This window comes from Formica exsecta, unplaced genomic scaffold (assembly GCF_003651465.1).
Source record: "Formica exsecta isolate Colony F162 unplaced genomic scaffold, ASM365146v1 scaffold1327, whole genome shotgun sequence".
Lineage (NCBI taxonomy): Eukaryota > Metazoa > Arthropoda > Insecta > Hymenoptera > Formicidae > Formica > Formica exsecta.
In genome coordinates, this window is record NW_021848660.1 from 51,611 (window position 1) to 58,344 (window position 6,734).

The window sequence follows — 6,734 nt, forward strand, 5'->3', positions numbered from 1 at the left end:
CCGTAAATGCTGACGCGCTACAACTCATCGTCTAATAATGCGTCATTAACGCATTGTGAAGAAACTATAATTTTGCGTGAAATCGACAGCTTTATAGCTGTGTGAATATTCTGGCTGGCGTTAATCTAAGCAGACAAGAGATGACAAATAATTACTCATGTTGGATTGCTTTGAGTCTCTTTCCTACGCTTGCGCTTCCCGCAATTCCGTCTTGTCAATTTGACGGTGGAAATGAATTAAATGTATATTGACAAGCAGTCTCAAATTACAAATTTGCCATTGTAATCTTTCCAAACTGCAATAATATTTATATTATGTATGTCTTTGAATAATCAAAAAACAGGTGATAACCACGAAAAGTAATTTTTATACATGTTTCAAATATTTCTTATACTAAATGTTTAAATGTGAGAAATTACATTACGATATCGTTTAAATTATAAATTTAAAAGCTTTCAAAATTCCATCTGTCGTACAAGGAAGATGAAACATTGTGCAAATATTATACACGTGTCTGTCGAATCATTTTATCTCAAGTTATAATAACAAAATAAAAATGTATTATATATTTGTCTTTGAGAAGCAAATGAAACTAATTTTTGATTATTATTTTTATTATAATTTTTTATTATATATTTTTTGACGTTTCATTTAAAAGGAAATTAATTTACTACAATTTGATCTACCAGTATCGCGTCGTCGTGTTTACGGGAATCTGTTAAACGAAGCGAATCGTTAAAATGGTACACGATGGTACTACCGCGAAGGATTCAGCCCGCATAATTACCAATGGCGAACAGCGACGATCGATACTACCTGGCTACCTTATCACGGTTATTGTACACGATGCTCCAGCGATGCAATGAAGCCTTCCGTTCCGTGAAACAAACGATCCGACTCACGGCCTCGAAATAGTCGCGTTGTTATACTAACGCGATATATATCTTGTGATTACGTGCCCCTTGTTTAAAAACATGACGAACGATTACATGATGGAATTAGAAATATGCATTCACGTATCCGGCTCATATCTATTGGACAATTAACGAGAACGCTTATTCTTTCCATCGCGGCGATTAATTCTCAGCCTTCAGAGCTGTATAGATTGTTTTAATAGTTATCAATATTCGCAATTTGTATGTTATACACATATCAAGTCCGTCAGGGATATGGATGCTAAAAATATCCCATCCTTTTAAACACATTTTAAATCTTTAATGCAGAATATTGTTATTTTTTTTTTTTTTGCTTATAAAAATATTTAGATTATTACTTCGAGTATAATATACGCGTGGAATACAAGTTGATAGCGAATATATTTGTTATCCCGCATGAATATTCATGTTGCGAATGCCATTTTTATGAAAAAAAAAAATTTCGTATCTTTTTTTTATTTACAACAAAGCTTTTTACTTAATGTGATCATTTTACGGATCGATTTCGACAGATGATCGGGCGATGCGGTGGTCGGTTCCTCTCGAAAGATATTTTCTACCTGCCTGCGGTCATGACAAAAAATTTGGGCGCCGGCGTGACTCACGATACGCGATGACTAATTCCATTGAGTAATTCGAGCAGATTCGAGCCGAGGAAATCGAAGGAATTCTCTCTCATCAAATGGTGTAGCGCGAATGTACCGGAGAAGAGCGAGAGGAAGAGAGAGAGAGAGAGAGAGAGAATATATATGGACTCTCTCGGCGAGGCTCACTGCCTAATGACCGAGTGTTATTAAGCCGATTATAGAGCATCGATCGCGCGTTACCTCGGGATACTTTGATGGCGCGCGATGCACTTATGTCAGATCTCGACCGACAATGAGAAAGCTGCCGTACTTGCGCGACCATAATCATGGTATTCGCGCACTTGGTGACCTTGATGGTATCCGTACCACCTTGCGAGCCTTGAACTTGCACGTCGAAGAATCTCGTACGAACTTGGCAATGGTCCAAGTTCGATCTTACTTAAATCTGCATCCACGACAGGAGACACTCGCGTATTTTATTCTTTGTCTTTTCTCTCTCTCTCTCTTCTTCCTCTCTTTCTTTCAAAATTTTTTACAAGACCCGTAGTTTTTTGGCATATCCCACATTCGAAGCTAAATATGACCACGTCTAATTCAGAAAGAGGTGTATTGTTACGATCGATCAAACATTCCGCACGTTCGCATCGATCGTCTCGTCGCAAAAAATGCATTAATATTGTAATATTTAACATTGAATAATAAATTTAATGTCGCGACATTTTTATTAACAATTCTTCTAGCAATCTCATTTGTGATGTTTTTATTTCCGGTATCGTCGAGCGCTTTTATTCATGCAAAGAATTATTACGTGAATCATTTAAGAATATATATATTTCCTCTATGAGCACAATTTTTTGATTATTAACCGATAAAGGTCAAATAAACGATTCAACGCATCGCTCATTTTCTTTCGAGATGCGTTATTATTTAATCATCACTCGCGGCGAGCCATAATAAAAGTTCCGTTATTGCATTAATGCTCTGTGATGGCGAATACACATTATTGTCTATCCCCCGCGGGGATGAACATCATCGTCACAGAAAGCAATACGATTTCGCAATACGCTATCCGTTTTGATCGAGAGATACATACGCGTCTGACGCATCCTGTTATGCGCGATATTTTTTTTTCACAGCCTTTGGCATGATCGAAGGCAAGATCCGATCTATGTACACGTTACTCGTTTCCGGATGCGTGCTTCAGACTATTAGAAGAAGCTGAAGTATCTCTTCCTCTCTTGAAGCTTATGGAAAAATCATCTCACGAATCTCAATATTTCGATTAATCTCGAACATTTATCAACACATCTCAAGTAGGAATATATCAGTTTATAAAAAGTATTACCAGATATAATGTCACAAGCGCTGCTTTCTCTCTCTCTCTCTCTCTCTCTCTCTCTTACATATTTTTTATATTTATACTAATTATTTATATAATAAATTATCTCTCTGTCTATTCTTTTCTCGAATATTTTATTTTATATTTTTAAAGAACATGCAATAGAGTGTTCATCCATTTATTTTTGTATTTATCGCTAGACAGTATGCTACCTTATCTTTATTGGCTGCCTGACACCTTTTTTGAAAAACATTGCTCCATGAAACATCTTTTTATCGCCAATAACGCATTAAAGCTATACATTAAAGCTATCCCGAAGACCTACTAGCGTCTCATAAAAATCGTTTAACGGGTTAAAGAGAGAGAGAGAGAGAGAGAGAGAGAAAGCAGCGCTTGTGACATTATATCTGGTAATACTTTTTATAAACTCATATATTCCTACTTGAGATGTGTTGATAAATGTTCGAGATTAATCGAAATATTGAGATTCGTGAGATGATTTTTCCATAAGCTTCAAGAGAGGAAGAGATACTTCAGCTTCTTCTAATAGTCTGAAGCACGCATCCGGAAACGAGTAACGTGTACATAGATCGGATCTTGCCTTCGATCATGCCAAAGGCTGTGAAAAAAAAATATCGCGCATAACAGGATGCGTCAGACGCGTATGTATCTCTCGATCAAAACGGATAGCGTATTGCGAAATCGTATTGCTTTCTGTGACGATGATGTTCATCCCCGCGGGGGATAGACAATAATGTGTATTTATTTTTTATATTTATACTAATTATTTATATAATAAATTATCTCTCTGTCTATTCTTTTCTCGAATATTTTATTTTATATTTTTAAAGAACATGCAATAGAGTGTTCATCCATTTATTTTTGTATTTATCGCTAGACAGTATGCTACCTTATCTTTATTGGCTGCCTGACACCTTTTTTGAAAAACATTGCTCCATGAAACATCTTTTTATCGCCAATAACGCATTAAAGCTATACATTAAAGCTATCCCGAAGACCTACTAGCGTCTCATAAAAATCGTTTAACGGGTTAAAGAGAGAGAGAGAGAGAGAGAGAGAGAAGCGCGGTGCGGGCGCCGACAGCGATTCCCGCGCGCGGCTTCGCTTAGGAATTCCTCGCCGGGCGGATACACCTTATCGCGGCTCGTCTTTCGCGAGGAGCTATCCCCTTCGGCGCAGGTTATCCGTCGTGGGGGCCGTCAGGTGGGAGGTGGAGTCACGGGTGACGAGTCTCAGTAGGGCCCCCGTCGGCACAGGTAGGTAGACAGGTAGGGGCCCCCCTTGGGCTCCCACGGCATACACGTACCCCCGGTAACATTGGACCCCCACTTGTGAACGGCGATGACCATCATCGAGACCGTGGCGTCCCGCCGCCTACAGTTGCAGTCGGCGCACCATTCCACAAGCACGCGACATTCCGCGCGCGCGGCGGATACCCCGCGAGAATACCCGGTACTCTCGGCATAAAACTGATAAATCAGAAAAAAAAAATATAACCAAATTTCGGGTAGAAATAGGAAAAAAAAAAAAGAGCGAGACCCGTGATCCACAACGCGTTCTGCCTATAATCATAATATATAAATACTTCCGAAGATATTGCGTGAATACGTGTATTCGACAGTGAGAAATTTGACTACTTCTGACGGGATCGATCGGCGGAAGCAACGCGTTCCTTTTCGTCTAAGATTTAATGAATCTTGGAGTCGTGCCTCGTGCTTTATATATAGATGCCTGTACTTATTAATGAATAATTTGAATACTCGAAGATCAGCGGGATTAAAGGATCAACATTTGCATTGCCTGAAATCCGCGTTTTGTTATATGAATTGCGAAAAATTCAGTGCTACGATTCCCGGTGCTGTTTTGCAAATATCAATATTCATCACTTAATAGAGAGAATATTATATTTAATTGATCGAGAGAGAAAAAGAGTGATATCTTCCAGAATAAGAGAAATACAGTGAGTAATGATGAAAACATTAGAAATACAGTGTTTTACTCGGATATTGTCGGTTTTTAATTGAATAAAGATTGTGTTGGTGATTCATTGAATAATGATTTTGAAATAAAGTAAAAAAATAATATTGAGAAAAACTGAGGAATGCGAAGAAATTTTATAGGATTTTTATAGCCGGTATTAGACAGCAAGAATGTTTCCAGAGAAAAGTAGTAGAATCATAAATTGTTAAAATAATTAGTTAATTTATGAGCTTAAAACGAAGTATAAAGAATGTATTTTAAGAGATATCTAAGAAAAAGTATTTTATATATATGTAATAATTTTATAGATGACGTTTTGGGGGATAAGAGCAAGTCTTTAAAAATCTTAATAGTATTTAAAAAGATGTCATAACAATTAATCAATTAATAATCTTGATAAGAGATAGTTCTTATGATTAGTTAATTAATGATTTTGAGATGTAAATGCACCGTAACTATCGCGTATATAATACATATGCTAGAAGTAAAAAAACATCTTCTAGATAATGTTTCGACGGATTAAAAGATGTTGATTATGGCAATGAATTAATGACGCTACAAAGGGTAATAATGTCATAAATATTGTTGCTAACATGCGTGAATCGCAAAACTACGCGCTTGCGGTGTGTAGAAGATATTGTCGTATTAAATGGAATGAGAGAAAAGCGCACGGACGGAAGAAGTTTAATGTACGGTATTCGCGCGTGCGATAATGGTGACAGCCGGTGACAGTATTACGTTAATAGAGATGCGTGAGCGATCGAGATGTATGCGCGTGGCACAAACGATTGTCAGTGAATACAGTAGGATGAATCAGAAAGTGCGTATGTCCCGTCGGAACTCTATTGCTCTCACAAAGAAAGAAAATGCTAATACTTATTAAATACATATGTTTTTATCATTTTTTTTTTTTTTTTTTAATTTTCTTATACAAAAACACAGATTATATAATAACGGAAATATGTTAATTTATTGCCTTCTCTTTTCATTCTTTTATTTTATATTTTAATTATTGATTTTAAAATATATATTGACAAAGAAGTAGTCAATATATATTTGTAGATAATTGTTTATTCTCTACAATGTATTATTCAATGCTTATGATGTATAATATTTTACTTGTACGATCTCTGTGTCAATTTAATCTAATTAAAAAGTTTAAATATAATTTATGTGTGTGTGTGTGTGTGTGTGTGTGTGTGAATATTATCAATCAAATTATTTTAAAGATTTGGACGATATATGTATATATATATATTTGAATTACAATCGCTCGAGATACGCAAAGAAATCGAGAATCATTAATCGAATCTTTGATATTAAATATATCGGTCTGTTCTTAAGAAATTTCACGATACTTATGCAAGCTAATATATTCTGCTCTCGTTCGTGAAATATTTATAATTTGATGAATCAGCCTAGTTAATTGGCGTTTCGCACTTAGCCATGGAAAGTTCAAGGAAATGCATTTAAACACGGATTTCCTTAAAGCTGGTATTATATTTAGACGATTACTTATTTACAATCATACTTTGCACTCCATTATATATGCTAATTAGAAACCGCAATATGACAATTAACCATGTTATTTTACATGCGAGTAAAATCGTCCATGTTAGAAATAGAATTACTCCCGATCGTCGTGAAAACTTTATTCGAAAGATATCAAATGCGGTGGACATCGAGCTCATTTTCCGTCAACAAAGACTGCAACGTATTAAATTAAAAAATCTTGATTAATGAAACACTAATGAATAGATAGTATAATTACAAGCAATGCCAAACTATGTTATAATAACAAACCAATTGAAATTAATTAATTTTATCTTATGAATTGCTTTTAATTATTTTACATTATTTAATTACAAAGTA

General features: G+C 35.6%; 1 protein-coding gene across 2 annotated transcripts in view; it reads left to right on the forward strand.

Annotated features, from left to right (window-relative positions):
* Positions 1 to 4,005: 4,005 nt before the first annotated feature.
* Positions 4,006 to 6,734, forward strand: part of LOC115245823 — a 28,447-nt gene continuing 25,718 nt past the window's right edge. For both annotated transcript variants that reach the window (XM_029824309.1, XM_029824310.1), the window contains exon 1: positions 4,006 to 4,842. The gene's annotated coding sequence lies outside the window, so the exon portion shown is untranslated. The remainder of the gene's footprint in view (positions 4,843 to 6,734) is intronic.